This window comes from Bos grunniens, chromosome X (assembly GCF_055505025.1).
Source record: "Bos grunniens cultivar Pamir isolate PY7600 chromosome X, Bosgru_T2T1.0, whole genome shotgun sequence".
NCBI lineage: Eukaryota > Metazoa > Chordata > Mammalia > Artiodactyla > Bovidae > Bos > Bos grunniens.
In genome coordinates, this window is record NC_141194.1 from 46,996,391 (window position 1) to 47,015,257 (window position 18,867).

The following is an 18,867-nucleotide window of genomic DNA, read 5'->3' on the forward strand; positions in this document are numbered from 1 at the left end:
GCTTAAAGTCCATTTTGTTGATACGAGTATCTGCATTTGCTTTCCATTTACACTTTCATGGACTATCTTCTTTTATTGCAGTAAGTCCGCTACATATAAATGTTCAAGTTGTGATCTTTCAAAGATGAAAACATGCATCTGCATGTTCAATCACATGTCTGGCTATATGGTCACTTGAATACATTCTCTATAAGTGGTTGTGCTTTTGTGTACTTTACTGTACAGTACTGTATAGAGTACAGTAGTTCAGTATCTTTATTTCATCCCAGGCTGTCTGGAAGCAAGCATAAAAGCAGTGATGATCTAGCTGGTACTGTTAAGAAGTGCCAAGTGATAACAATAGAAACAAAAGTGAAAAAAAAAAAATTGAGAGTGGAGAGAGGCAAAAAGATTGTAGATGTTGCTCAGTCTTATAACATTAATCGTTCGTCCATTGGCATGATTCTAGTGAACAAGGACAAGATCATGGAGCATGTGAATTCTTCTGTGCCAATGATGTTGACATTGATATTGAAGAAGCTTTGAAATGTAATAGAGGAGGAGAAACTTCTTGATGTGTGGATACAGGGTCAGCATAAGCATCAAATCCTCCTCGGTTTAGTGGTGATTCAAGAGAAAGTTTAAAGCCTTTCTGAAGAATCAAAGAAGAAACACAATGAGGAATTAGAGGGGGCACTTTTTCACACCAGCCATGACTGATTTCATTTATTCAAGGCTAGAGCCAACCTTCAGAGAAGGCAATGGCAACCCAGTCCAGTACTCTTGCGTGGAAAATCCCATGGATGGAGGAGCCTGGTAGGCTGCAGTTCATGGGGTTGCAAAGAGTCAGACACGACTGAGCAACTTCACTTTCACTTTCCACTTTCATGCATTGGAGAAGGAAATGGCAACCCACTCCAGTGTTCTTGCCTGGAGAATCCCAGGGACGGTGGAGCCTGGTGGGCCGTCTATGGGGTCGCACAGAGTTGGACACAGCTGAAGCGACTTAGCAGTAGCAACAGCAGAGCCAACCTTCACAATGTAAAAGTAAGTGAAAAGGCAGCAAATGCAGATATGATTGCTGCCTGGAAATTTCCTGAAATCCTTCAAGAAATTATTGATGAAGGTGAGTATTAAGCTGAACAAGTTTTTAATGTGGATGAGAGAGGATTGTACTGGGAGAGTATGCCAGACTGAAGTTACATCAGTAAGGAAGAAAGTCGATGCCAGGCTATAAATCAGCAAAGGATAGGTTAACTCTTTGATTGGGTAGCAATGTTTCTGACAATATGAAGCTGATGCTTCTCTTAGTTAATCAAAGAAGCCCTTTAAAATTTAGCCAAAGTCTCTCTTTCTGTTATGTGGAAGAGTAACCCCAAAGCCTGGGTTACACTGGATATTTTCCAGGACTGGTATTTCCACCACTTTATCCCACAGGTAGAGAAATACTGCTTGGAGAAGGACATCCCATTCAACATTCTTTTGCTACTTGACAATACTCCAGGCAACCCTACCTCACCCAATCCATTCATTGATGACTTTCATCCCAACATCAAAGTAGTGCCTCTGAATACTACATTGCTCATCCAACTTATAGACCAAGGAGTTATATGACATTCACAAAGGAGGCAAGAATATACATTGGAGAAAAGACAACCTCTTTAACAAGTGGTGCTGGGAAAACTGGCAACCATTTGTAAAATAGTGAAACTAGATCACTTTCTAACACCATACACAAAAATAAACTCAAAATGGATTAAAGATCTAAATGCAAGACCAGAAACTATAAAACTCCGAATGAAAAACGTGGGCAAAACACTCTCCAACATAAACCACAGCAGAATCCTCTATGACCCACCTCCCAGAATACTGGAAATAAAAGCAAAAATAAAAAAAAAGGGACCTGATAAAATTAAAAGCTTCCACACAACAAAGGAAACTATAAACAAGGTGAAAAGACAGCCTTCAGAATGGGAGAAAATAATAGCAAACGAAACAATGAACAAAGAATTAATCTCAAAAATATACAAGCAACTCCTGCAGCTCAATTCCAGAAAAATAAATGACCCAATCAAAAAATGGGCCAAAAAAAACCAAAACCAAAAAATGGGCCAAAGAAATAAACAGACATTTCTCCAAAGAAGACATACAGATGGCTAACAAACATATGAAAAGATGCTCAACATCACTTATTATCAGAGAAATGCAAATCAAAACCATAATGAGGTACCATTTCACGCCAGTCAGAATGGCTGCAATCCAAAAGTCTATAAGCAATAAATACTGGAGAGAGTGTGGAGAAAAGGGAACCCTCTTACACTGTTGGTGGGAATGCAAACTAGTACAGCCACAATGGAAAACAGTGTGGAGATTCCTTCAGTTCAGTTCAGTTCAGTTCAGTCGCTCAGTCATGTCCAACTCTTTGCGACCCCATGAACTACAGCACACCAGGCCTCCCTGTCCATCACCAACTCCTAGAGTTCACTCAGACTCATGGCCATCGAGTCAGTGATGCCATCCAGCCATCTCATCCTCTGTCGTCCCCTTCTCCTCCTGTCCCCAATCCTTCCCAGCATCAGAGTCTTTTCCAATGAGTCAACTCTTCGCTTGAGGTGGCCAAAGTACTGGAGTTTCAGCTTCAGCATCATTCCCTCCAAAGAAATCCCAGGGCTGATCTCCTTAAAAAACTGAAAATAGAACTGCCATATGACCCAGCAATCCTACTGCTGGGCATACACACTGAGGAAACCAGAATTGAAAGAGACACAGGTACCCCAATGTTCATTGCAGCACTGTTTACAATAGCCAGGACATGGAAGCAACCTAGATGTCCATCAGCAGATGAATGGATAAAAAAGCTGTGGTACATATACACAATGGAGTATTATTCAGCCATTAAAAAGAATACATTTGAATCAGTTCTAATGAGGTGGATGAAACTGGAGCCTATTATACAGAGTGAAGTAAGCCAGAAAGAAAAACACCAATACAGTATACTGTTACTGCTAAGTGGCTTCAGTCGTGTCTGACTCTATGCGACCCCATAGAAGGCAGCCCACCGGGCTCCCCCGTCCCTGGGATTCTCCAAGCAAGAACACTGGAGTGGGTTGCCATTTCCTTCTCCAATGCATGAAAGTGAAAAGTGAAAGTGAAGTCGTTCAGTAGTGTCCGACTCTTCGCGACCCCATGGACTGCAGCCTACTAGGCTCCTCCGTCCATGGGATTCTCCAGGCAAGAGTACTGGAGTGAGGTTTCATTGCCTTCTCCGCCAATACAGTGTACTAATGCTTATACATGAAATTTAGAAAGATGGTCATGGTAACTCTGTATGCGAGACAGCAAAATCGACACAGATGTATGAAACAATCTTTTGGACTCTGTGGGAGAGGGCTAGGGTGGGATGATTTGGGAGAATGACATTGAAACATGTATATTTTCATATGTGAAACGAATCGCCAGCCTAGGTTCAATGCATAATACAGGGTGCTCGGGGCTGGTGCACTGGGATGACCCAGAGAGATGGGGTGGGGAAGGAGGTGGGAGGGGGGTTCAGGATGAGGAACACATGTACACCCATGGCTGATTCATGTCAATGTATGGCAAAACCAATACAATATTGTAAAGTAAAAAAATAAATTAATTAAAAAAAGCAAATGTTATTTATATCACACTTTTCATCAGGCAGTAAAAGTGAATGATGAGTTAGAAACAATGTTGCAACAATTTTGGAGCAATAACCTCTACAAAGTCATGAAAGACATTTACTTTGCTTGGCATGAGGTAATGACCATCACCATGAATAGGTTTGGAAGTATCCTTGCACACAGTTTTGAGATTTGTGGATGTGGATGAGGAACCCAGAGGTTTTCAGCAACTTAGTGACCCTCAGTGAGAATCTGGAGCTAGATCTGCAAGAGGACAACTTCACTGAACTCTTTGGTGTGCAATATATGAAGTTTACAAATGAAGACCTGATGAAATTGGGGGCTCAGAAAAAGGACAAATTGAGACAAGAGGAAGATGCAATAACAAAAACAAGAGATTCACGATGCAGGCAATGGCAAGGGTATTTTCTTTATACGAGGAGGCCCTGTTAGTTTTTGAGGCAAATAACTTGAACTTAGAATGGTACATTAAGGTTACAGCAGCTGTTCAGAATATAATCCAGTGTTACCATGTCACCTATGATGAGAAAAAAGAGCTAATACCATTTAGCTCTTTAGCTAATATCATTTTTTGAAGAGGGTAGATAGAATTGAATCCAGCAAGGAACCAGAACCTGTACCATCACCATCAGGCATAAGTGAAATTATAACTTGCCATGCATTTTCTATTGCTGTCAATCCTTCAACTCTACCATCTTCCACTTCCTCTCCCTCTGCTAGTCAGTAGCTCTTCTTGCCTGTTCAGTAGATGCCAGCCTCTGTAGGCCAGCTTCTGTACTGTACTACTGTAGTTTTCAAGGTACTTCTATAACATAAGATTAAAAAATGTTCTTTTATTTTTGTATTATTTGTGTGAAAAGTATTATCAACCTATATATAGCCAATTGTGTTAGTTGGGTACCCAAGATAACTTTCTTAGACTTATGAACAAATTGGAGTCATGAGCATACTCTCAGAACAGAACTTGTTCGAATATAGGGTACTTACTGTACTTCAGTTTAAGTATGCACTCTAAAGTGTATGTCTTTAGAGCTGAAGAGTCTCTGGTGGGCAGCACTAAGATGGATCCTGTCTTTTTATCCATCTTGTCAGTCAGAGATCAGATTGCCAACATCTGCTGGATGATCAAAAAAGCAAGAGAGTTTCAGAAAAACATCTATTTCTGCTTTATTGACTATGCCAAAGCCTTTGACTGTGGGGATCACAAAAAACTGTGGAAAATTCTGAAAGAGATGGGAATACCAGACCACCTGACCTGCCTTTTGAGAAACCTATATGCAGGTCAGGAAGAAACAGTTAGAACTGGACATGGAACAACAGACTGGTTCCAAATAGGAAAAGGAGTATGTCAAGGCTATGTATTGTCACCCTGCTTACTGAACTTTTATACAGAGTACATTATGAGAAACACTGGGCTGGAAGAAGCACAAGCTGGAATCAAGATTGCTGGGAGAAATATCAATAACCTCAGATATGCAGATGACACCACCCTTATGGCAGAAAGTGAAGAGGAACTAAAAAGCCTCTTGATGAGAGTGAAGAGGAGAGTGAAAAAGTTGGCTTAAAGCTCAACATTCAGAAAACGAAGATCATGGCATCTGGTCCCATCACTTCATGGGATATAGATGGGGAAACAGTGGAAACAGTGTCAGACTTTATCTTTTTGGGCTCCAAAATCACTGCAGATGGTGATTGCAGCCATGAAATTAAAAGATGCTTACTCCTCGGAAGGAAAGTTATGACCAACCTAGATAGCATATTGAAAAGCAGAGACATTATTTTGCTGACAAAGGTTCATCTAGTCAAGGCTATGGTTTTTCCTGTGGTCATGTATGGATGTGAGATTTGGACTGTGAAGAAAGCTGAGCGCTGAAGAATTGATGCTTTTGAACAGCGGTGTTGGAGAAGACTCTTGAGAGTCCTTTGGACTGCAAGGAGATCCAACCAGTCCATTCTGAAGGAGATTAGCCCTGGGATTTCTTTGGAGGGAATGATGCTGAAGCTGAAACTCCAGTACTTTGGCCACCTCAAGTGAAGAGTTGACTCATTGGAAAAGACTCTGATGCTGGGAGGGACTGGGGGCAGAAGGAGAAGGGGATGACAGAGGATGAGATGGCTGGATGGCATCACTGACTCGATGGACGTGAGTCTGAGTGAACTCTGGGAGTTGCTGATGGACAGGGAGGCCTGGCGTGCTGCAATTCATGGGGTCGCAAAGCGTTGGACACAACTGAGCGACTGAACTGAACTGTCAGCCTATCTTTTGATTATTCTATCAATTTACATTTACAGTGAATTTTGGTATGTCAGGACTCATGACTGCCTAATTATTGTTTGCTTTCTGGGTTTCTTTTAAATTTTCAATTTCCCCCACATCTCTGCCTACCTTTGTCTTTAGTTGAGCAGTGATGTAATTAAAAGTGGATTTAAAGGAAGCATTAAGTTATAATACTTAGCAAACTGACATAGGACCTTATCTCTACAGTAATTTTGCTATTAAATGGCTTGCCACAACAATATCAATAGCATGTTTCTTCATATGTTGCCAAATTCAGAATAGTAATGTGTATTATATATAAGACACCATATTTTACTTTGTTATTCTAGTAAACAACTTAGTCTTCTGCCTTGTACCTAATTCAGTGTTAGATTCAGATAAGGTTATCTCTCTGGTTGCCTTTTCTATATATTTTATACTGTTGACCTCTTCTTTAAAATCTTTCCTTAGCTTTTAATCAATGAATCTACTAAAGACACAGGATACAAAACCAGTACACAGAAATCCCTTGCATTCTTATACACTAATGACAAAAAAAAAAAGAAAAAGAAATTAAGGAATCAATTCCACTTACCATTTCAACAGTGACAGCAAAACATGAAATACCTAGGGATAAGCCTACCTAAGGAGACAAAGAAAAAAAAAAAAAACCTATAAAGAAAACTATAAGACAATCATGAAAGAAATCAAAGATGACACAAATAGAGAGAAATATAATTTTCTTGCATTAGGAAGAATCAATATGGTGAAAATGAATATATTACCTGAAGCAATCTACAGAAATAACACAATCCCTATCAGATTACCAATGGTATTTTTCACAGAAATAAGACAAAAAAAAAAAATCTCACAATTAATATGAAAGCACAAAAGACCTCAAATCGTCAAGACAATCTTGAAAAAGAAAAATGGAGCTGAAGGAATCAACCTTCCTGACTTCAGACTATACTGCAAAGCCACAGGAATCATGATAATATGATACTAGTACAAAAACAGAAATATAGATCAATGTAACAAGATAGAAAGCCCATAGATAAACCCACACACCTATGGGCACCTTATCTTTGACAAAGGAGGCAAGACTATGCAGTGGAGAAAAGACAATCTCTTTAACAAGTGCTGCTGGGAAAACTGGTCAACCACTTGTAAAAGAATGAAACTAGAACACTTTCTAACACCATACATAAAAATAAACTCAAAATGGATTAAAGACCTAAATTTAAGGCCAGAAACTATTAAAAAATATTAGATGAAAACATAGGCAGAACACTCTGACATAAATCACAGCAAGATCCTCTATGACCCACCTCCTAGAATAATGGAAATAAAAGCAAAAACGAACAAATGGGACCTAATTAAACTTAAAAGCTTCTACACAACAAAGGAAACTATAAAAAAAGATTAAAAAAAAACCCTCAGAATGATAGAAAATAATTGAAAATTAAACAACTGACAAAGGATTAATCTCTAAAATATAAAAGCAGCTCATGCAGTTCAATACCAGAAAAGCAACCTAATAAAAAAATGAAAAACCTAAACAGACATTTCTCCAAAGAAGACATGTAAATATCCAACAAACACGTGAAAAGATGTTCAATATCACTCATTATTAGAGAAATGGAAATCAAAACTACAATGAGGTATCACCTCACCCCAAACAGAATGGCCATCATCAAAAATTCTACAAACAATAATTGCTGGAGAGGGTGTGGAGAAAAGGGAAACCTCTTGCACCACTATGGAAAATATTATATACAGTCTAAGTCACTTCAGTCATGTCTCTTTGTGACTCTATGGACTATAGCCCACAAGACTCTTCTGTCCGTGGGATACTCCAGGGAAGAATACTAGAGTGGATTGCCATGCCCTCCTCCACGAGATCTTCCCGAACCACCCAGGGACTAAACCACGTCTCTTATGTCTCCTGTATTGGCAGGTGGGTTCTTTCCCTCTAGTGCCACCTGGGAAGTCCAGAGAACAGTATGGAGATTCCTTAAAAAAAAAAAAAAGAAAAAAGAAAAAGCTAAGACTAAAACTCCCATATAACCTAGCAACACCATTACTGAGCATATACCCTGAGAAAACCATAATTGGAAAAAAAAAAAAAAAAGACACGTGTACCCTAATATTCATTGCAACACTATTTGCAATACCCTGGATGTGAAAGCAACCTAGATGTCCATTGACAGATAAATGAATAAAGAAGTTTTGGTACATATATACAATGGAATATTACTCAGTCATAAAAAGGAATGAATTTGAGTAAGTTCTAGTTAGGTGGATGAACTTAGAGCCTAGAAAAATGGTACTGATGAACCTATTTGCAGGGCATCAATAGAGACACCTACCTAGAGAACAGACTTGTGGGCATAGTGAAGGAAGGAGAGGGTGGGACAAATTGAAAGAGTAGCATTGAAACATATACATTACCATATGTAAAATAGCTATTGGAAAATTGCTGTAAAACAGAGGAAGCTCAACCTGGTACTCTGTGACAACATAGAGGGGTGGAATGGAGTTGGGGGTAGGAAGGTCTTTCAAGAGGGAGGTGATATATGTACACTTATGGCTGATTCACATTGTTGTATGGCAGAAAACAAAACGATATTGTACAGAAATTATCCTCCAATTTAAAAAAGTGAAACATCACCTTGTAATAGAGAAAATAATAATAAAAAACACGCAAAATTTTTTACTTAACTTTTGAGTACTTTACTCTTAGGATTCACCTACTCTTGGTATTTTTTTAGGTCTTTATTCTCCATCCACCCATAAAAGTCATTTTTCTCCAAGGTACTCTTTTTGACCTTATTCTTTCATTTTAATAATATGAGTGTTTTAACTCATATTCACATTTTTTTTTACTATGAATTGCATACTAATAGATCCAAAATTTATATACAGTCATACCTCAGAAATAGTTTGGGTTTAATTCCAGACCATCACAATAAAGTAAATATTGCAATAAAGTGAGTCACCTGATTTTTTTTTGTTTGTTTGTTTCCCAATGCATAATAATGTAGTCTAAGTGTGCAATTAAAAATACTCCTAAAAGATGTTAGCAACCACCTGAGCCTTCACTGAGTCAAAGTTATAACATCAAAGATGGCTGATCACAGATCACCATAACAAATTAAATAATAATTAAGAAGTTTGAAATATTGTGAGAATTATTAAAATGTGATGCAGAGACATGAAATAAGTAAATGCCATTGGGAGAATGGTACCAATAGACTTGCTCAATGCAGGTTTGCCACAAATGTCATGCTGCATTGTTAAAAAAAAAAAAAAAAAGCAGTATCTGTGCAGTACAATAAAGCAAACATAATAAAATTAGCTATGCTTACATCTTGATCATCTTTCCTGCATGAAATTAATTCACAGTCAACTCTAAACCTAAATTTTTAATCTAAAAATTCATTTGATTCTTTAAATTGAGGATATTTAATGCTGAATTCATATTTCTTTTCAAAAAGGATTCATTCTCTTAACCCCTTTTCTTAGTTAGTGGGATAATCATCTATCAAATTTCCAAAAAGAATCAGATATCTGGGAATCATAACCATCACATCAGTTTCTCTTCTCAAACTTCACATTTAGTTGGTCATGAGAGCTGAGAATGTACTATTCAAGATATATAGAGAGATGTATAGATACAAGTATCCATCTCTTTTTTTAAACTTCCCATTGACATTTTTTTTAATTCCTTTAATTTGGGTTCTTTGTAATTCTTGCTTGGATGATTAGAATAGTCATCTATCTATTCTGGATCTAAACTTTCCACAGCTTTTCCATATTCTTTAATCTTTCCTTTATACTGATTCCAGAGTGATGTATCTAAAATAAAATCTGATTTATTTTCATGATTCAGTGAATCATTTCCTACAGAATAAAAGTTGAACTTTTATCATAGTCATTCCTCTGTCCATATCATGGGGTTTATAGTTTCCCAGAATTCACCATAGAGTTTCAATCCACAATGATTGTGAGTAGTTGCCGCTATGAGGATTCACCCATACTCTTCTATACATCTGCCTGCATGACTTTTTACCCATCCTGCAAAAGCTATTCAGTAGAACTTCCTTTGTGAAATCTTGACTGTCTCTGCTTTCAAATACACATTTGATTTGACTTTAAAGAAAGTTTTCAATTTGAATGTGAAAAAAGACAAATTTTAGAGATATCTTGAATGAAGCATGGCAGAAATTAGTTAATGCAACACTGTACTAAGATTTACAAAATCTTACAATAGACTTACAAAAGACTTAGTTCTAAGTCTGCCAGAGACTAAAAACTACTTGAGTCTAATATCTCAGTGACTCATTTTTCCTATCTGAAAAATATTAATGCTGAATGAGGTGGCCTTTAAAAGCTCTTGCAGCTGTAGCATCATTGATTTTGTGGGTTCTGTTGGAAATGGAGAATAGGTAACATAAGTTGAATTTCTAAAAAACTACAAGGATCTGAAGAAGTTTCATGTTAAGTGTTTAGCTGAGTACTGATCAGTGCAAGAGAGAGAGAAAACTATGCAAGATTATGAAAAGAACTACCTAAAAGGATAAAATTGGGATTGTAGTTTACACAGATCACATTGTTGTTGTTTAGTCTCTCAGTCACGTCTCTTCATGATCTCATAGACTGAAGCATACCAGGCTTGCCTATCCTTCACCATCTCCCAGGGTTTGCTCAAACTCATGTCCTTTGATTCAGTGATGCCATCAAATCTCTGTCCTCTGTCGTCCCCTTCGATGTCATCCATCTTCTGTCATCCCCTTGTCCTCCTGCCTTCAATATTTCCCAGCATCAGGGTCTTTTCCACTGAGTTGGCTTTTTGCATTAGGTGGCCAAAGTTTTGGAGCTTCAGTTTCAGCATCAGTCCTTCCAATGAATATTCAGAGTTGATTTCCTTTAGGGTTTACTGGCTTAATCTTGCAGTCCAAGGGACTCTCAAGAGTCTTCTCCAGCACCACAGTTAGAAGACATAAATTTTGGCTCTCAGCGTTTCTTATTATCCAGCTCTCACATCTGTACAGGACAACTGGAAAAAACATAGCTTTGACTAATATGGAACTTTGTAGGCAAAGTAATGTCTCCACTTTTTAATATGCTGTCTAGGTATTTTAAATACACAGTTCATGGAAGTGTCCATTCTTTCCCAGCTAGAGTGGAATTCCTTGTGCATACAACACAATCTTTGGAAAAGTCAAAAGGGTGTTGCCTCAGTCATGGTGAAAATTAATTATGGACTAAATACTTTTCCACCTCTTCCTAACAAAGTTAAAATTAAGACTTGAAAATATAGCTATTTCCAAATAGCATAAAGGCATTATTGACTAAAGTGAAAGTTGCTCAGTTGTGTCCGACTCTTTGTGATCCCATGGACTATACAGTCCACGGAATTCTCCAGGCCAGAATACCAGAGTGGGTAGCCTTTTGCTTCTCCAGGGGTTCTTCCCAACCCCTGCATTGCCGGTATCTTGCATTGCTGGTGGATTCTTTACCAGCTGAGTCACAAGGGAAGCCATTATTGACTAAAGATGAAGATTATTTAAAAAAAGAATGGCATTGGCATCGTGGAAGCATGAGACACTCCATTTTCCTGCCCCTCAATCTACAACTAACAAAGATGTCTCTGCCTTATACACAAGGAATCTGGGGAATTTCCCACAACTGTGCATTTAAAGGTGGGTGTACAGAACACCACTCCAGTACTCTTGCCTGGAAAATCCCATGGACAGAGGAGCCTGGCAGGCTGCAGTTCATGGGGTTGCAAAGAGTTGGACACGACTGAGCGACTTCACTTTCACTTTTCACCTTCATGCATTGGGGAAGGAAATGGCAACCCACTCCAGTGTTCTTGCCTGGAGAATCCCTGGGACGGGGGAGTCTGGTGGGCTGTCATCTATGGGGTCGCACAGAGTCAGACACGACTGAAGTGACTTAGCAGCAGCAGCAGTACAGGAACACATACAGGAGGTGGAACCACGGGAGATAGCAGAGGTAGTACCTGTGATCTTGGATCCTTGGCTGTGATAGCTGAGCCCACAGCCCCAGAGAGTCCAGTAACAGCACAGGATAGACAGAGTGGCAAACACACCTCCCATCTCCCAGCTGCAGCATAACCTGTGGCCACAAAGAACTGGACAGCAGCAGCAGTTGGGCATGCAGTCCTGTCTATCTAGGTAAAGAGGTGCCCATGAATCTACTCCCCTATCCCCATCACAGCAGTGGCACCTATAAACCTGATGATGCAAGACATGGCAAAGACAACCATGATTCTGGCTCTCTCTCAATCATCCCCCTCACCCTGAAGCTCTGGAGTTGTGAGACAGGACATCCTGAATGCAGAACATTTGCCATCCTTGTGCCCAAGGCAGAAAATTCAACAATAAAAGCAGTGACACTGGAAACAGCAAGGCAGCAGGAACATTGGAGGCACACACAGTAAAGAGACTATCAGTCAACACCTCTGAAAGAGGTGCTAAAGGATCCACTTTCTAAATGGAGATCAAGATGATGGAGTAGGAGGATGCTGAGCTCACCTCTCCCCAAACGCATCAAAAAAACATCTAAATATGGGGAAATTCTCGCTCAAAACAAGCTGGAGGCTGTCAGAAAAGTTGTTCTATAACCAGCTCTGTAAAGAAAGATTCACAAGGACTCAGGTAGGAAAGTGAAAGATGATCAAGTTAGGACCTGTGCCCCTAGCAGGGAATATAGAAGAGAAGGGGGGTATCTCAGGCTTAGGAATGCTCCCTGGGGAGTTAGAGGTTTGAGACACATAATGGGCTTCACAGCCTTGGGGTCTGACACTGGGCAGACCAGTCCCCTTAGCTGGTTTGCAAACCAGTAGGACTTACTAAATGGCTGTGAAAAACTGAGAGTCTGCTCATGAACAGAACATACAGAAGCAGAACATACCCAAGAATAAAGTAGGGGAAGCAGATTTAAAATGGCCTGGCCCTGTGGCTGGTTTCACAGGACCATTCCAGCATACACCCTAACCCATACCAAGTGCCTGATCCAGACCCTCTTGCTCCAGTTCAGCTCTCTAGTAGGGCAAAGGCTGCCATTGTCCAGGAGATTTTGCACTGAGGGGAACAAAGCTGGCTCAGACTTGGCCCTGCCTCTGAACAGGGGAATGGCAGCCATTGCCAGTAAGCATTCGGAATCAGCAGATAAGGAGCTACCTGAGACTGACTAGCCTGCTGGGGCCATTCCAGCTCTTGACCTGCACTGGGCATGTCCTCCAGTCCCTTTTCTTTTGGTTATGCCCTCTACTGTGGTGAATGTGCCATTGCTGAGGAGAGGTGAAAGTGATAGGAGGAAGCAGAGCAAGCTCAGACACAGCCCTACCTCTAAATGGGATGAAGGCAGTTGTTGCTAGTGAGCACACAGAGTCAGGAGATTGTAAATTACCTAGGGTTCTAAATGGCTTGCTGGAACTATCCAAGAATGTACCCTAATTCAGAACAGATTTGCACTTGAGCCCCTCTTACTCCAGCACTACTGCCAAATTGGGAAGAAGTGCCCTTGCCTGGGGTACCCTGATGGGCTAGTGGTTAGCATTCAGCATTTTCACTGCCATGGATCAAGTTTATTCCTGGTCAGGAGAGATCCCACAAACCATGAAGTGTGGCAAAAAAAAAAAAAAAGATGAACAAGGGAAAAAAAAAAAAAAAAACACTAGTGAAACAGAGATAGTTTACCTGATAGAGTTCAAAGCATTAGTAATACATATACTAACTGAACTTGGGGAAAAAATAGATGAACTCAATGAGAATTTTAAGAAGAATCTAGAAAATATATATAAAAAAACCAGTCAGAAGTGAAGAATAACTTAAATGAGAAACACACTGTAATGAATTAGCAGTCTAGGTGACACATAAGTTCATTTATACAGATTGTATAAGTAATCTGGAAGATACAATAATTGAAAACACATAATCAGAACATAAAAAAGAAAAAAAAATGATAGATTAAAAGACCTCTAACACTATACCAAGCTTATTAACATTCTCACTACAGGGGTCCTAAAAGAAGAGAAAAAGAGGTAGAAGTTTATTTGATGAAGTTATGCATGAAACTTCCTGAAACTGAAGAAGGAAGCAGATTTTCAGATACAGGAATTACAAAGATTTCCAAACATGATAAAGTTCATGCTTTGTGTATTTAGAGTATGCATGAATTCCTAGTTAAATTAGTAACAGCTCTAATACAAGAAATTAAGAAATGAAGAAGGAGCATAAGAATTAAGAAAATAATAATAATAGTAATAACAACAACAACAAAAAGCCGAAGTCAGCAGAGGTAAGGAAATAATAAAGATCAAAGAAAAAACAAGGACCAGGTAAAGGCCACAATTAACAAATGTTGACAAGGATGTGGAGAAAAGGAAACCCTAGCACCTAGTGGTACCCTAATGGAGTACCCATTAGGTAAGACAGCATGGAGCTTCGTCAGAAAAAACTACAAATACAAATACCATCAGGTCAGTTTAGTCACTCAGTGGTTCCCGACTCTTTGTGATGCCATGGACTGCAGCATACCAGGCTTTTCTGTCCGACACCAACACCCGGAACTTGCTCAAACTCATGTCCATCAAGTTGGTGATGCCATCCAACTATCTCATCTTCTGTTGTCGCCTTTCCTCCTCCCTTCAATCTTTCCCAGCATCAGGGTATTTTCCAATGAGTGAGTTCTTTGCATGAGGTGGCCAAGGTTTTGAAGTTTCAGGTTCAGCATCAGTCTTTCCAATGAATATTCAGGACTGATTTCCTTTAGGATTGACTGGCTTGATCTCCTTGGAGTCCAAGGGACTTGCAAGAGTCTTCTCCAACACTACAGTTCAAAAGCATCAATTCTTCGCTGCTCAGCTTTCTTTATAGTCCAACTCTCACATCCATACATGACTACTGGAAAAACCATAGCTTTGACTAGATGGATTTTTGTCAGTAAAGTAATGTCTCTGCTTTTTAATATGCTGTCTAGGTTGCTCATAGCTTTTCTTCCAATGAGCAAGCATCTTTTAATTTCCTGGCTGCAGTCACCATCTGCAGTGATTTTATAGCCTCCCCCAAAATAAAGTCTGTCACTATTTCCATTGTTTCCCCCATCTATTTGCCATGAAGTGATGGGAATGTATGCCATGATTTGATTTTTTTGAATGTTGAGCTTTAAGCCAACTTTTTCACTCTCATCTTTCACTTTCATCAAGAGGCTCTTTAGTTCCACTTCCTTTTCTCCCATAAGGGTGGTGTCATCTGCATATATGAGGTTATTGATATTTCTCTTGGTCATCTTGATTAAAGCTTGTGCTTCATCCAGCCCAGCATTTAGCATGATGTACTCTGCATATAATTTAAATAGGCAGTGTGACAATATCATCCTTGATGTACTCCTTTCCCAATTTGGAACCTGTCTGTTTTTACATGTCTGGTTCTGTTTCGTCTTGACCTGCATACAGATTTCTCAGGAGGCCAGTAAAGTGGTCTGGTATTCCTATCTCTGTAGGAATTTTCCACAGTTTGTTGTCATCCACACAGTCATAGGATTTGTCATAGTCAACAAAGCAAAAGTATGTTCTTCTGGAGTTCTCTTGCTTTTTCAATGATCCAACGGATGGTGACAATTTCATCTCTGGTTCTTATCCCTTTTCTAAATTTAGCTTGAATATCTGGAAGTTCTTGGTTCACATACTGTTGAGGTCTGGCTTGGATAATTTTGAGCATTACTTTGGTAATCTGTGAGAGGAGTGCAATTGTGTCATAGTTTGAACATTCTTTGGCATTGCCTTTCTTTTGGATTGGAATTAAAACTGACCTTTTCCAGTCCTGTGGCCACTGCTGAGTTTCCAAATTTACTGGCATATTGAGTGCAACACTTTCACAGCATCATCTTGTAGGATTTGAAATAGCTTAACTGGAATTCCATCACCTCCACTAGCTTTGTTCATAGTGATGCTTCCTAAGGCCCACTTGACTTCACTTTCCAGGATGTCAGGTGTGTGATCACTCCATCGTGGTTATCTGGGTCATGAAGATCTTTTTGGTATAGTTCTATATATATATATCAGTCATGTCCGACTCGTTGTGACCACATGAACCGCAGCACGCCAGGCCTCCCTGTCCATCACCAACTCCCGGAGTTCACTCAAACCCATGTCCATTGAGTTGGTGATGTCATCCAACCCATTTCATGCAAAGATAGGCACAATAAATGACAGAAGAGGTATGGACCTAACAGAAACAGGTTAGATTAAGAATTCTTAATCTAACCTGTTTTTATTAGGTCCATACCTCTTCTGGTGATGGACAGGGAGGCCTGGCGTGCTGTGGTTCATGTGGTCACAACGAGTCGGACATGACTGAGTGGCTGAACTGAACTTGCATGAAATGTTCTTTTGGTATCTTTAATTTTCTTTTTTTTTTTTTAATTTATTTATTTTAATTGGAGGTTAATTACTTTACAGTATTGTAGTGTTTTTTGCCATACATTGACATGAATCAGCCACGAGTGTACATGTGTCCCCCATCCTGAATCCCCCTCCCACCTCCCTCCTCATCCCATCTCTCAGGGTCATCCCAATACACCGTCCCTGAGCGCCCTGTCTCATGCATCAAACATGGACTGGCGATCTATTTCACACATAGTAATATATATAGTTCAATGCTATTCTCTCAAATCATCCCACCCTCGCCTTCTCCCACAGAGACTCAAAGTCTCTTCTTTACATCTGTGTCTCTTTTGTTGTCTCGCATATAGGGGCATCATTATCATCTTTCTAAATTCCATATATCTGCATTAATATACTGTATTGGTGTTTTTCTTTCTGACTTATTTTGAGATCTCTAGTTTTTCCCATTCTATTGTTTTCCTCTATTTCTTTGCATTGATCACTGAGGGAAGCTTTCTTATCTCTCCTTGCTGTTCTTTGGAACTCTGCATTTAAATGGGTATATCTTTCCTTTTCTCCTTTGCCTTTAGTTTCTCTTCTTTTCTCAGCTATTTGTAAGACCTCCTCAAACAACCATTTGATCTTTTTGCATTTCTTTTTCTTGGGGATGGTCTTGATCACTGCCTCTTGTAAAATCACATGAACCTCTGTGCATAGTTCTCCAGGTACTCTATCAGGGCTAATCCCTTGAATCTATTTGTCACTTCCACTGTATAATCATTAAGGATTTAATTTAGGTCATACCTGATTGGTTTAGTGGTTTTCCCTACTTTCTTCAAGTTAACTCTGAATTTTGCAATAAAGAGTTTGTCATCTGAGTTACAGTCAGCTCCCAGTCTTGTTTTTGGTGACTCTATAGAGCTTCTTCATCTTTAGCTGCAAAGAATATAATCAATATGATTTCAGTATTGAGTATCTTGTGATGTCTATGTGTAGTGTCTTCTCTTGTGTTGTTGGAAGAGGGTGTTTGCTATGACCATTGTGTTCTCTTGGAAAAACTCTGTTAGCCTTTGTCCTGTTTCATTTTGTACTCCAAGACATATCTCCCTGTTACTCAATGTATCTCTTGACTTCCTACTCTTACAGACTTGTCTGTGAATGTCCAGTAGTCTCCAGCGGAGGTATGCTTTGGTGGTGGCCCGTTGCAGGATCAGGGGTACTGTGTGCAGCAATTCCTGCATGGGACCTTTTCAAAGATGCTGCCATTATCTCCATTACCTCCATTATACTTTGGTCTCAAGTCAAACAGGAGGGAGGGAGAACAGCCCCACCCATCATTTAAAAATCAATTAATGACTTACTGAGCATGGCCCCGCCCATTGGAAAAAGACCCAGTTTCCCCCACAGTCAGTCTCTCCCATCAGGAAGCTTCCATAAGCCTCTTATCCTTAACCTTCAGAGGGGAGACAGAGTGAAAACCACAATCATAATAAACTAATCAAATTGATCAGATGGACCACAGCTTTGTCTAACTCAATGAAACTATGAGCCATGCTGTATAGGGCCACCCAAGATGGACAGGTCATGGTGGAGAGTTCTGACAAAACATGGTCCACTGGACAGTGGCAAATCACTTCAGTATTCTTGCCTTGAGAACCCCATGAACAGTATGAAGAGTAAAAAAGATATGACACTGAATGATGAACTCCCCAGCTCAATAGGTGCCCAATATGCTACTGGAGAAGAGTTGAGTAATAACTCCAGAAAGAAAGAAGAGATGGAACCAAAGCATAAACAATGTTCAGTTGTTCATGTCACTGGTGATGGAAGTAGAGTCCAATGCTGAAAAGAACAATGCTTCAAAGAACAATGCTGTATAGGAACCTGGAGTGTTAGGTCTGTGAATCAAGGTAAATTGAAAGTGGCCAAACAGGAGATGGCAAAAGTGAACCTCAAAATTTTAAGAATCAGTGAACTAAAATGGACCAGGATGGGTGAATTTAATTTGGATGATCATTATATCTACTACTGTGGGCAAGAATCCTTTAGAAGAAATGGAGTAGCTCTCATAGTCAACAAAAGAATCTGAAAAACAGTACTTATATGTACTCTCAAAAATGATAAAATGATCTCAGTTCGTTTCCAAAGCAAACGATTCAATATCACAGTAATCCAAGTCTATGCCCCTAACAGAATGCTGAAGATGCTGAAGTTGAACAGTTGTATGAAGACATACAATTCCTTATGGACTGCAAGACCACACAAGATGGTGGAGTTGAAGGACGTGCACTCATCTTCTCCTTCGAGAACTCTAAAATTACAACTTGTTGCTGAACATCCATCAACTGGCAAATGTTTGATCCCATCAAAAAAAGGTACCCCATGTCCAAGGGCAAAGGAGAAGCCCAAGAAAGACAGTAGGAGGGCCAAAATCCTGTTTAGAATCGAGCCCCATACCAGCCAGAGATGCTCAGAGGGCTCAGACAAAACATTATATGCACCAGAACCCAGAGACCCCACAGAGACTGAGCCAGACCTGCCTTTGAGTG

General features: G+C 39.7%; 1 long non-coding RNA gene across 1 annotated transcript in view; it reads left to right on the plus strand.

Moving 5' to 3' along the window:
- Window positions 1–18,867, plus strand: part of LOC147340263 (uncharacterized) — a 430,014-nt gene that overhangs the window by 245,838 nt on the left and 165,309 nt on the right. The gene's annotated exons all lie outside the window — the stretch shown is intronic.